This window comes from Mobula birostris, chromosome 26 (assembly GCF_030028105.1).
Source record: "Mobula birostris isolate sMobBir1 chromosome 26, sMobBir1.hap1, whole genome shotgun sequence".
Taxonomy (NCBI): Eukaryota; Metazoa; Chordata; class Chondrichthyes; order Myliobatiformes; family Myliobatidae; genus Mobula; species Mobula birostris.
Window position 1 is genome coordinate 10811644 of NC_092395.1, and position 14201 is coordinate 10825844.

Genomic DNA, 14201 nt, shown 5'->3' on the forward strand with positions numbered 1-14201 from the left:
CAAGAAATGATTAGGGAGAGATAGCAGGACTTTATGTGTGGCAAATCATATCTCATGAACTTTGAAGTTTTGTGAAATGCTGATCTGAATGATTGACGAGGCCAGCCTGTCTCGCTGAGCTCCTCCTCGTTTTGTGGTGTTGCTTTGGATTTCCAGCATCTGCAGACTTCCTCCTGTTTATGATGGATGAGGGCAGGCTGGGTTGGACACTGTACCATTCATTTAGGAATACGATGTGTCAAAAAAAAATTTGCGTTATCATGGAATAACTTGAAGTTTGACTGTAATGCCCTTGCCTGCAGATTATGTTACTTTGTGGGAATGAGATAAGATGCTATTAGACATACTTGTCGGAATTACACAGGATTCGTTACTGAGATAATTGGTGTGTGTGTGTGCTAAATGTACACATTAAAATTAATTATATCACCAAAATACCCCTGGGGTTTTAACTATACCTGCAGATCTTAATTTGACACCCTTGCTGTCTGGTTCAATTACTGCTCCAGGCATCCCTTGCAATTGTATAAATAACTTGCACATTTTAATTAAAACAAGACTTTAAAACACCTCATGATATACCGTCAAGAATTCAAATATGTTGCTATTTGTAATAATGTTGCACAAGCCATGGGTTTGTTATAAGAGAGACTCCAGCTTACTTTTTAAAATAGAGGTATTTCAGAAGGAAACAAATTCCATTCTTTGTCAAGGCTGAGCTGGCTCATCACGATAGTTGATTATGGTGACTTTTGTTGGAAAGGAATAAAAAAAGCTCCAAGGTTATTTTTGTTACAGTTAGTCCTCACCTTTGCGTGATCAAATCTTTGTGTTTTGTAAATTTGCCGTTAAGGCTCACCAGTCTAGTGTTTCAGATGAGACTGTTGTGCAGAAACATAGATTCTCATCATGGAGGACATTTCATCTTCTCATTGTTACCATTGGGAAGGAGGTCAATGATTCACAAACAATTTCTTCCACTGTGCCATCAGATTTCTAAATGGACATTGAACCCATGAACACTACCTCACTTCTTTATTTCTGTTATTTTTGCACTACTTATTTTTAACTTAACTACTTAACAGATATATATATATTGTAATTTAGTATTTTATTCTCTATATTTATTCATCATGTATTTCACTGTACAGTTAATGAATTTCATGACATTTGCCAGTGATATTAAACCTGAATCGGATTCAGAAGGCTATGCCTCTGGAAGACGGCCACCAGCATTCAGGGCCACCCCAGACATACTGCCTTCTCATTACAGTCTTCAGGGAGGAGGTACAGGAACCTTAAAACCCACATTCAAAGTTTTAGGAACAGCTTCTTCCTCTTTGCCATCAGATTTCTGAATAGTCCAAGAGCCCACATTGCTTCCTCTTTTGCGCTAGTGATTTATTTATTTATTATTGTAATTCTTTTTTTGGGTGGCGGGGTGGAGATACCTCGCTACCAGAGGAGGTGTGAGGTGCTCCTTCCCTCTGCTAGCCTTCAGGTCACCCTTGGGCAAGGTGTAGCACCTGCTTAGACCCCCGAATCAGGATCACGTGAAGCCATGGGAGCAGGTGGTGGATGGTCGTGGGAGCAGCTGATGCATATCATGGTCTTTATGACCATGATTATTCTTGACAGATTTTCTGACAGAAGTGGTTTGCCATTACCTTCTTCTGCCCAGTGTCTTTACAAGATGGGTGACCCCTTCAGAGATTGTCTGCCTGGCGTCAGTGGTCCCATAACCAGGACTTGTGATGTGTACCAGCTGCTCGTGTGACCATCCGCCACCTGCACCCATGCTTCAAGTAACCCTGATCATGGGTGGGGGGGGGTAGGAGAGCTAAGCAGGTGCTACACCTTGCCCAAGGGTGACCGGCAGGCCCGGTGGAGGGAAGGAGCACCTTACACCTCCTTTGGTAGAGACATATCTCCACCTCGCTACCCTTGTAGGCTCCCCAGGCGGAATGCGAGGTGCTGTTCTTCTAGTTTGCATTTCACTTGACCCTGGCAGTGGAAAAGGCCAAGGACAGATGGGCTAACGTGGAAATGGGGAGTGGAGTTAAAATGGCCGTCAACCAGGAACTCTAGAAAGCCATGCTGGACAGGGCACACATGCTCAGTTGTCTAGTCTGCCTTTGTCTCACTGAGGTAGAGGATTGAATGCAAGAGACACATTTCTGTGCCCGATCAGTCAAAGGAGTGCTTGTCATTGGTAGAAGAAGTGTCTCTAAGTTTTCAGCCTCATTCAGTGTGTTTTATTTTCCAATTGCATTCCTTGGGCTCCGTTTTGCATCTAATTTGGTGCCTTGCCATTTGGATCTCCTTGTACTCAGCGTTACTTCTGACAGGTTGCTCACAGCAACCCACTTGATCAAAGGTATGGGTTTCACTGAGTGTCTTCGAGGAGGAAAGGGAGGAAGAAAGTTTCAGGAAAGAGATTCCAGCTGAGGCAGAGAGCACAGAGAAAATTTACAAGGATATTGCTGGGTCTGGCAGATATGAGTTATAAGGAAAGGTTGAATAGGTTAGGACTTTATTCCTTGGAACATAGAAGATTGAGAGGAGATTTGATATCCAAAATTATGAGGTAGGGTAAATGCAAGTAGGCTTTTCCCACCGAGGTTGGGTGGGACTACAACTAGAGGTCATGGGTTAAGGATGAAAGGTGAAAAGCTTAAGGGGAACTTGAAGGGAAACTTCTTCACTCAGAGGGTCACGAGAGTGTGGAATGAGATGCCAGCAAAAATGGTGAATAGGAGCTCGATTTCAATGTTTAAGGGAAGTTTGGATAGGTATATGGATGGTAGGGGTATGGAGGGAGATGATCCCAGTGCAGGTCGATGGGAGTCGGCAGTTTAAGTGGTTTGGCACAGACCAGATGGGCTGACGGGCCTGTTTTTTGGCCTGTATGACTCTATGAGGCATTTACATTTGGTAATTACAGTATATCAAGGTCATAGCTTCAGAGACACCATTCAGAAGAAAAATGTGGATTGTATGCAGATTAACACAATGAGACCCAAAAACAATGAGTTAAGTGGTATAGATGGCATGAGCTGAGATGTCTGTCAAGGCTGTGGCTCAGCCGTAATTATTTTTTAAGATTGTTTTGGGGACAGAGCAGGGAGTTAGGAGTCAGGTTGAGGTTTATAGACAGGGATGAGGGAAGTTAGAATTAAGTATGGACTTCAGGTTGGATCACTCTGGGGACGAAGACCAGCAATCCCTGTGGATGGATGTTGGGTTGGCAAGTGCTGTGGGCGAAGACCAGTGAGAATGAGAGCTGTCTGGGAGGGTTCCGTGATCGAAGGCCTATGCAGCCATGAGGCACGAGAGCCAGTACACCCCTAGGTTGATAAGTCAGTGAATCTGGAGTTCGAGGCCTGGAGTTCAGTGTCTTGTCATTGGCTAATCCTGGGGTCGATAAAAGAAGATTAAGGACTGAAGTTACTGAGTCCAGAAGTCAAAGCGCATGGCCGAATCTCTGGCTCTACGAGTCTGAAAGTCCATTGGTGAAGTCAGAGGCCTAATGTCTGCAAGTCCATGAGTTAATTGGAGACTGCCCAGGAGATGCCTGTCCCGAGGTTGAGGGACTGTCTGTGTGTGTAAGGGTTTGGGAGGGAGGAACAGTGCTTGCTTTGCTGTTGTTGTTGTTGTTCTGTTATTGTCGTCTGTGTTGTTCTGATGAACGTTGTGGACATGCTATGTTGGCACCAGAATGTTTGGTGCCAATAAGGCTGCCCCCAGCGCATTCTCAGGTTGCGTTGGTTGTTAACGCAAACTACTCATTTCACTGTATGTTTCGATGTGCATGAGAAATAAATGAATCATAGAACATAGAATAGTACGGCAAAGTACAGGCCCTTCAGCCCACAATGTTGTGCCGACCCTCAAACCCTGCCTCCCATATAATCCCCACCTTAAATTCCTCCATATACCTGTCTAGTAGTCTCTTAAACTTCACTAGTGTATCTGCCTCCACCACTGACTCAGGCAGTGCATTCCATGCACCAACCACTCTCTGAGTAAAAAAATCTTCCTCTAATATCCCCCTAGAACTTCCCACCACTTACCTTAAAGCCATGTCCTCTTGTATTGAGCAGTGGTGCCCTGGGGAAGAGGCGCTGGCTATCCACTCTATCTATTCCTCTTATTATCTTGTATACCTCTATCATGTCTCCTCTCAACCTCCTTCTCCCCAAAGAATAAAGCCCTAGCTCCCTTAATCTCTGATCATAATGCACACTCTCTAAACCAGGCAGCATCCTGGTAAGTCTTCTCTGTGCCCTTTCCAACGCTTCCACATCCTTCCTATAGTGAGGTGACCAGGACTGGACATAGTTCTGCCACAACAGACAGGATCTCCCGGTTGCCACCCACTTGAACTCTGCTTCCCATTCCCATTCGGGTATGTCCACACATGGCCTCCTCTACTGCCATGATGAGGCTAAACTCAAGTTGGAGGAGCAACACCTCATATACTGTCTAGGTAGTCTCCAGCCCCTTGGTATGAACATGGAGTTCTCCAACTTCCGGTAATTCCCTCCCCCTCCCTTCCCCTATCCCTACTATCCCTATTTCACTGCCCCCTCCCCCAGCTGCCTATCACCTCCCTCATGGTTCCACCTCCTTCTACTACCCATTGTGTTTTCCCCTATTCCTTCTTCACCTTTCCTGCCTATCCCCTCCCTGCTTCCCCTCCCCCACCCCTTTATCTTTCCCCTTACTGGTTTTTCACCTGGAACCTACCAGCCTTCTCCTTCCCACCCTCCCCCCACCTTCTTTATAGGGCCTCTGCCCCTTCCCACTTCAGTCCTGACGAAGAGTTCTGGCCGGAAACATTGACTGATCGTTTCCACGGATGCTGCCCGACCTGCTGAGTTCCTTCAGCGTGTTGTGAGTGTTGATTTGACCCCAGCATCTGCAGAGTATTTTGTGATTACAGTGCTCCAAGTGTGGCCTAACCAGAGTCTTATAGAGCTGCATTATTACCTCGCGACTCTTAAACTCTATCCCTCGACTTATGAAAGCTAACACTACATAAGCTTTCTTAACTACCCTACTCTTTTCAACTTTCAGGGATCTGTGGACATGTACCCCCAGATCCCTCTGCTCCTCCACACTACCAAGTACCCTGCCATTTACTTTGTACTCTGCCTTGGAGTTTGTCCTTCCAAAGTGTACCACCTCACACTTCTCCAGGTTGAACTCCATCTGCTACTTCTCAGCCCACTTCAGCATCCTATCAATGTCTCTCTGCAATCTTTGACAATCCTCTACGCTATCTACAACACCACCAACCTTTGTGTCATCTGCAAACTTGCCAACCCACCCTTCTACTCCCACATCCAGGTCATTAATAAAAATCACGAAAAGTAGAGGTCACAGAACAGATCTTTGTGGGACACCACCAGTCACAACCCTCCAATCCGAATGTACTCCCTCCACCACGACCCTCTGCCTTCTGCAGGCAAGCCAATTCTGAATCCACCTGGCCAAACTTCCCTGGATCCCATGCCTTCTGATTTTCTGAATAAGCCTACCGTGTGGAACCTTGTCAAATGCCTTACTAAAATCCATATAGATCACATCCACTGCAAGGAATCTGAATTATGATAATTTTTTATTTAATAATTTATTTAATGATACAGTACCGAGTAAGACTGTCTGGCCCTACAAACCAAGCCACTCCAGCAACCCCACAACCCTGCTTAACCTTAACCTAATCATGGGACAATTTCCAACGACCAATTAACCTACCCAGGACGTCTTTGAACTGTGGAGGAAACTGGAGGACCTGGAGAAAACCCATGCATTGCACAGGGAGGACGTACAGAGATTCACTACAGAACAGCGCTGGAATTGAACTCTGAACTCTGCAATGCCCTGGGCTGTAATAGCATCGCGCTGCTTAATATTTCTCGCAACCAACAGTACTAAGGCAGATGATCTACTCGGAATCACGTTTTATTTTGAGACTATTTTATTCAGAGATACAGCAGGGTAACAGGCCTTCCTGGCCCAATGAGTCCACACCGTCCAATTACACCCCTGTGACCAATTAACCTACTAATCAATATGTCTTTGGAATGTGGGAGGAAACTGGAGCACGTGGAGGAAATCCACACAGTCATGTGAAGGAAACCCACACAGTCATGGGGAGAACGTACTGTTAAGTTTTGTAACTTCAAGACATTAAATTAATTCAAACGACGGGAGTCCGAAATGCGGGCGAAACTTCGTCTTTATTTTAAGCGAGGCGCACACATATCTCATGGTAATGTGACGATGAATGCAATTAACATAGTTTTACATATAACCCATCATTAATTATTTACACAAACAAGAATGCGAATCAATCAATATATTTACAGTATATATGGAAGATTACTCAAATACTATTGGAATAGTAAATGCACACAATGTACAAACTCCTTACAGACAGTGGTGGGAATTGAAGCTGGAGCTGTATTAATTTTGCACTAACGACTAAGCTACCGTACCACCCATATGAGGAATCTTTTTTTGTGTGAATGCCGTTTCTTCCGTTAAAACCTCAAAATAATTTATTTGCTGTGAAGGGATTTGGGAAATTCAGAGTTGATTATAAATACAAATCTGTCCTTGGATGGGAGACATGATTACAGCAATGTATGAGCCTCTGCAAAATGTACACAGTTTTTGAAATTCAATTACCTTGAATGGAAAAGAATTTTAGTACCAATGGGCAGCCTCATTATTTCACATGCTTAGCGCTACTGATCTGCCACAGAGCGTCTGGGAAGAATCAAATGGCGTTCAGGTCAATGAAATTTGTTGCCATTGAGTATCTGAAATCAAAAACAAGGGCATCGACACTTGTGCAAGTGTTTCCAGACATATAGAATCAATAGCAATGAAACATAACTTTTGCAGGAAAGGAGAAGATGTAATTGGAGAGTTTATTTTAATAAGGCAGGTCAGGATCATTTTGTTTCTGAGCACAAGTATAACATGTTAACACAAAATTGAAAGGATGGTCTGGATTAGAGTTATGAACACAAGTGATTCTGGAACTCCAGAACAACACGTGCACACAAAATGCTAGAGGATATCAGCTTGTCAGGCAACGTCTGTGGAGGAGAATAAACAGATGACATTTCGGACTGAGATATTTCATCAGGACTGGAAAAGTAGGGGGGAGAAGTTTGAACGAGAAGGTGTGGGGGAGGGGAAGGAGTACAAGCAGGCAGGATTCTAAAATTCTTTTCCATTCAAGGTAATTGAAGGTCCAGAAGGGTCTATTCCACGCTGCATCCCAATAAATAAATAAATAAACAAAATTTCCGATCTGATGAGCATGGAACCACCTCTTCTTTTTTTTTTGGTTGGTATTTCTGGCCTCTTCAGTTGGAAGGGCAGGAGGAGGGCGACTGAGAGTCTGATTTAGGTAACTCTGCATGCAACACCATGGCTCAGTTAGAGGAGAGCAGCAGCACAGTTCGTTTCTCAGAGTGCAAAGGACCAGGGTTCAATCCCGACCCTGGCTGCTGTCTGTGTGAATCTTGATAACTTACATTCAAACAACTTTCATTTGAGCAGCAAACGTGAGGAATTCTGCAGATGCTGGAAATTCAAGCAACACACATCAAAGTTGCTGGTGAACGCAGCAGGTCAGGCAGCATCTCTAGGACGAGGTACAGTCGACGTTTCGGGCCGAGACCCTTTGTCAGGCTGACTTCATTTGAGCAGCATCAGCTTTCAGGGAGACAGTGTACTGATGAAGGTGTAGGCCTATAAATTTAGGTTTAAACCTTAGGAGAACATATTTTAAACTCTTAGAGGGATTTAGAGAAGTTTTTTTTTGTATGCAGTATTTTTAACTTGTTAAGGTTTTACTTGTTGCACGTTCAGTGAAATGCGTCACTTGTGTCAATGACTGACACATTCCAAAGGTGTGCTGGGGGCAGACCGCAAATGAAGTCAGCCTGACAAAGGGTCTCGGCCTGAAACGTCGACTGTACCTCGTCCTAGAGATGCAAGTGTTGCCATGCTTCTGGTACAAGCATAGCATGCCCACAATTCACGAATCCTAATCCTAACCTGTATGCTTTTGGAATATGGGAGGAAACCGGAGCAAACAGAGAAAACCCGTGCGGCCGGGGAGGGAATGAACAAGCTCCTTACAGATATCAGCAGGAGTTGTACCCCAGTCACTGTGCTTAAAACGTTGAGTTAACCCCTACCCAACTGTGTGCCCCAACTTTTGATTCTTTTTCTTATTTAATCATGAGCTATTTCATATATTTTTCAGATGACAAGTTAAAAAGATCATTCTCTAACAGCTGATCTCAGTTCTTAACTCCATTCTTTCTGTTCAGCATTTTCTAATCATGCTTTGAATCTGCCTACACGGGATGATTGTCAAATCGGCAGCTGATTTGCTGTGTTCAAGTTTACAGTCACTTGAAGTTTACTCCACCCCTCTTATCTCCTCATGTAGGACTGTTCCAGGTCAGGAATTCAAATTTCAATCACACTGTGATAATAGAGGCATTAATAGCCGACAGAATCTTCATGTTAAAGGCCAAAAATACTTCAGAATCAGTAAAGTAACTGGCCTTTGGTAAGTGTCAATCCTTCATTTGCATTCTGATCCTGACTTAGTTTGCCACATGGCTCTGGTCCCCTGCTGTGTAAATGGAAGCTGTGCTGGTCAAGAGCTGTCCTTCACTTAAATGGTTGACTGCATACTGTCTGTAAACTACCCTTGCCTGGACATTATCTCACACCTTGCCCCACTGCATCTTCTATACCAGAAACAATGAGGCCCCCTACTTCAGTGCCAACAGACCTTTGGAGTCTCAATTCAAAGTCAAAGTAAATTTATTATCAAATTAGGGCGGGAGGAGAGAGAGCAGCACGCTGCGCGTGCGCAGCCCTCCGGTGAAAAATGATATTGTATCTGTTAAATAGGGGCCGTGGACAATTCTGATTTGATGGAGATGGATGTGAAAGCACAGAGGAACATCTGGAGAAATTTCTGAAACGCTCATTCGCTGCTGTCGTTCGGGAATCTTCCGGAGGGTAGGCCTCAAAATCCTTGGCTTTGCCTGCTGTTGGCGACCAAGATTGAGGTTGAATCGTTCGGACAGAGATGGTGCTCAGTACACGGTGTCGGAGAGCTGATTCGGAGGCTCGAAGTTTTCGGATGACTCAGAGACAGATTGTGGTCGGGCATGGCAGGGAGAGTTTTTCTTCCTTCTCCCGTCTGCGTGAGATGTGGGACATTTGAGAGACTTTGAACTTTTTACTGTGCTCATGGACTTCTTCATCAAGTTATGGTATTGTTGCACTGTTGTAACTATATGTTATAATTATGTGGTTTTGTTAGTTTTTTCAGTCTTAGTCTGTCCTGTGTTTTGTGATATCACACCGGAGGAAATATTATATCATTTCTTAATGCATGCATTACTAAATGACAATAAAAGAGGACTGCGTGTCTTCATAATCTAAAAAAAATTACTTATATGTGGCCGTATATTCACTTGAGATTGATTTTCTCGAAGGCACTTACATGAAAGACTGTACCAAAATAAATACTGACCAACAACCAAAGTGCAAAAGACTGTGCAAATAAAATAAATAAATAAATTGCAGCGTCCTTGCAAGTGAGTCTGTAGGTTCAGCGTTGAGCTGAGTGAAGTCGTCCACGCTGGCTCAGGAGCCTGTTGGTTGCGAAGTCAATAACTGCTCCTGAACCTGGTGGTGTGACAAGTGCAAAGTCATCATGCTGCCTTGTCAATTATCTGACAATGACTTTCCCTCCATCTGTTTTCCGCTGCCCGGGAAGACCACCAACATAATCAAAGGCCTCTCCCACCCCATCATTCTCTCTCTTCACTAAATCCCCCCACGATTTCATGGGGCAGAACCTATAAAGGCTTGACATCACGTACCACCAGCATGGACGGCTTCTATCCTGCTGTTATAAACCTCTCCTATGTTAAAGGTGAGTTCAGTCTCCCTACTGATCTCACCCTATTGTCCACCTGCACTACTCTTTAACTGTAACATTAAATTCTGCGTTCTGTTTTTGTTTCCCTTTCAACGTGCATGTGACAATAACAAACTAACTACCCGTTCTTTCAGGGTGACAACTGTCGCCGCATGGTCAGTTTTGTCAATCCCTCCGACCTGCCGCTGTACCACAACACTGAGGGCCTCTTTGCAAACTGGATGCCAGTAACTTGTGAAAGATTCCTCCCTGTTCAAAATGAAAGTTTCAGCTGTAGTTTTGAGACCATGCTATTATGCAGTATTGTTACATTTCCTCTTTAAAAACATAGTATTTCCTCTTTGACACAGAGCGTGGTGCTGAGCATGCCAGTAGTTTGGGTGTGTGATGTGACAGAAATCAGTAATCACTTAACTTGTGCTCTGTCACTATCTTTACAGTAACTCATTTCTATGACGGCTAAAGTTGTCAGACTTTATATCAGTCTAGCCAAAATTTAAAAGCAGTGTCAGTAAATGTGCCTTTAACCAAAAGGTCAACCAACATCCTCACTTGGAATCAGTCCTTCCCTTCCTGTGTACTTTCTCATCTCTGTGCCACAGTTGATCTATGTCAGCCTGTGTTTCAGTTCCCTCAACATGAGCACTGTGCTGATTGTTGAGACCTTGTCTGGGCAAAGATGTGGGGCTTGGAAGGTCAGGTCTGAAACCCTGAAGGACAGGGGACTGGCGTTCATGCAGCAGTGTGCAGAACACCAACATACATTCCTTGGCCACTTTATCAGATACCTGCTATCTCTAATAAAGTGGCCACTGAGCGTATGTCCGTTGTCTTCTGCTGCTGTAGTCCATCCACTTCAAGGTCTGACGTAATGTGCATTCAGAGAAGTTCTTCTGCACACCACTGTTGTAACACATGTTATTTGAGCTTCTATTGCCTTCCTGTCAGCTTGAACCAGTCCGGCCATTCTCCTCTGACTGACTTTTCTTACACAGAATTGCTGGTTGCTTTTTGTTTTGTTTTTCACACCATTCTCTGTAAACTCTAACGACTGTTGTGCATGAGAATCCCCGGAGATCAGCAGTTTCTGAGATACTCAAACCATCCTATCTGGCACCAACAGTCATTCCATGATCAAAGTTACTTAGATCACATTTCTTTCCCATTCTGAAAGGTTAGTCTGAACCTCTTGACTATGTCTGCATGCTTTTATGAATTGACTTGCTGCCACATGATTGGCTGATTGGATATTTGGTATCTCCCAGTGGCCACACATTTTAATTCCAGGTCCCATTCCCATTCTGATATGTCTATCCATGGCCTCCTCTACTGTAAAGATGAGGCCACACTCAGGTTGGAGGAACAATACCTTATATTCTGTCTGGGTAACCTCCAACCTGATGGCATGAACATTGACTTCTCAAACTTCCACTAATGCCCCACCTCCCCCTTGTACCCCATCCGCTATTTATTTATACACACACATTCTTTTTCTCTCTCTCCTTTTTCTCCCTCTGTCCCTCTCACTATACCCCTTGCCCATCCTCTGGGTTTTTTCCCCCCTCCCCCTTTTCTTTCTCCCTGGGCCTCCTGTTCCATGATCCTCTCATATCCCTTTTGCCAATCACCTGTCCAGCTCTTGGCTCCATCCCTCCCCCTCCTGTCTTCTCCTATCATTTTGGATCTCCCCCTCCACCCACTTTCAAATTTCTTACTAGCTCTTCTTTCAGTTAGTCCTGTCGAAGGGTCTCGGCCCGAAACATCGACTCTACCTCTTCCTAGAGATGCTGCCTGGCCTGCTGCATTCATCAGCAACTTTGATGTGTGTTGCTTGAATTTCCAGCATCTGCAGAATTCCTCGTGTTTGAGATATTTGCACTAACAAGCTTGTGTACAAGTGTACCTACTAGTGGCCACTGAGCGTGTGTAGCAGAGGGAGAAGTGGACGAAATGCAGAAACATTTTCTTTGTGACATAGGCTCAAGATCTCTGATAAGGATCGTAGTGATTTATACAGGCAGTGAAAATTTTAAGTTTCATGCGTCAAGTCAAGTCTGGGTCACCCAAGTTCAGAAATAGGACAAATTACAGAGGTATCAGATGTAACAACATAAAGACAGACACGGGTGTCGTCAATGTAGAACTGACAGCTGGCTCCTTTTTCCTGGTTGGAGAAGAGGATGTTGTGTAGCAGTCATTCAATTGGTCATTTCCTCCAGTTGCTCTGGTAATGGTTAGCTAAAGCTAAGACTAAGTAAACAAATCCTTGAATCCTTGTCATTTTCTTTTCTATCTTATCATACCCTCCAGTGCACAGAAGCAAGCACACACGAACATGCATACATGCGCACAGACCCGTGTTCGAGAAGAAGTCAGGGTGAGCAGAGCAGAGCAAAGCTGGGGTGGAGAAGAGGCAGATTCAACGCCCATCTACCTAAACCAAGAGTGAAGAGTGAACACGAGGAAATCTGCAGATGCTGGAATTTCAAGATTAATCGATCAAAGTGCCAGGCTGATTTGAAGAAGTTGGGTATGGGCCGAAATGTGGCAGTGGGGTCCAGGCTCAGAGTGTATCGATGTGACACAGGCCTGGGTCCTAGTGAGAGGAAAGACCCAATGTTTGGATAATTTAAACGCTGGGCCAGCTGGACCGAAAAGGCAGGGTGTCGGTACAAGAGGTGAGGGTCAGGACGGTCCTGCTTGCTCTTCTGTGACATTTACTCGGCTTTGTGTTGAATTGAGGCTGTACCTGCGGCCTGCTCCAGGCTTCGTATCTATGGACTCACTTTCGTTCTGAATGTTGTTTGCTTACTTTTTTGTTTGCATGATTTTTTTTTGTTTCTCTGCACGTTGGGTGTTTGATGGTTTTCTTTTTTTTAGTGGGTTCTTTGGGGTTTCTTTGTTTTGTGGCTGGTTGTAAGGAGATGAATCTGAAGGTCTTATAATGCGAACATTTAGTCAAAGTCTGTCCCGAGCCTTTGTGGCCCATCAGGCCGGTGCTTATACTGGTTTCTGTGGCGTGAAGCGACTGAGAGTACGAGACTCCCCCCCCCCTCCCAACCACCCCGGATAGGACGCCAGTCTATCGTGAGGTTAACCCCTGGCATTTTGCCGGTGCACATTTCCAGCTGGGTGGACTAGAGCAGTGTGTGGTTAAGCGCCTTGCTCAAAGACACAGCACGCTACATTGGCCGAGGCTTGAACCCATGACCTTCAGATTGTGAGCCCAACACCCTAACCACTTGGCCACGCGCCACATAATGCATAAATACTTGGATAATAAATGTACTTTGAGCTTTGAAGGTTGAACATACACATATGGTTGCATACACACGCAGACAAGTGCACACACGGATACACATACTTGCACATGGAAATACACAGACACTCACACACACACAGATGTTGGAAGTGTAACTAATGGGGAAGAATATGATAATGTTGCCAAGGATGTGGAGGGATGCACTGTCTCGCCACACAGCCCACGCAGCAAGATGCTGCCACGTAGGACGAAACCCTCTTCTCACTTCTTTTCCAAGTGAAAAACCAAAAGCAAACACTGAGACAGAAAGAAATGAAATCCGGCTAAGGTGTAAGATAGTGAACAGACATTGAAGTTGCAAACCCAGTTCCTACCCTCAAGTATTTCCTTTAAATTATCTTGAAAAACGTTAACCGCTATTTGCTTCCTTTTGAAACAGAAAGTTTGTATGTGCAGCTATTGAGTCCATGGACATAGTTCTAATTCTAACCTATAAGACCATAAGACATAGGATCTAAACTAGGCCATTCAACCCATTCTGTAATGGCCGAATTATTTTCCCTCTCACCACCATTCTCCTGACTTCTCCCCATAACCTTTGACACCCTAACGCAGGGTTTCTCAACCAGGGTTCTAAGGGTTCCATGAGAGATTCTGATTAAGAAAGATAAACATTGTTTTTTGAGCTTCACATGAAGCGCAATGCTAGCGCTCACGGTGGTGGGCAGTGACCAAATAGCCCCGTTGGAGGTCTCTCAGCCCGGTACGGCAGTGAGCAGTAGGACTGGTTTTATTTGGTTGAGTCCATTCTCAGTTTTTGACGTGGGAGGCTGTTGATAATTGATAACTCTGCATTCCACGGAGGGGAGGATGGTAGGCTGATGATTAGTGTGAAGTGTGTTGTCTGAGCATTGAATGGAGTCGCCCAAATCGAACTGTGAT

The 14201-nt window shown here is 44.6% G+C and overlaps 1 long non-coding RNA gene across 1 annotated transcript in view; it reads left to right on the plus strand.

Moving 5' to 3' along the window:
- LOC140188275 (uncharacterized) overlaps positions 1-9416 on the plus strand; it is a 76556-nt gene extending 67140 nt beyond the window's left edge. The window contains exon 3 of the long non-coding RNA XR_011883250.1: positions 8956-9416. This is a non-coding gene — a long non-coding RNA (uncharacterized lncRNA). The remainder of the gene's footprint in view (positions 1-8955) is intronic.
- Positions 9417-14201: the final 4785 nt, after the last annotated feature.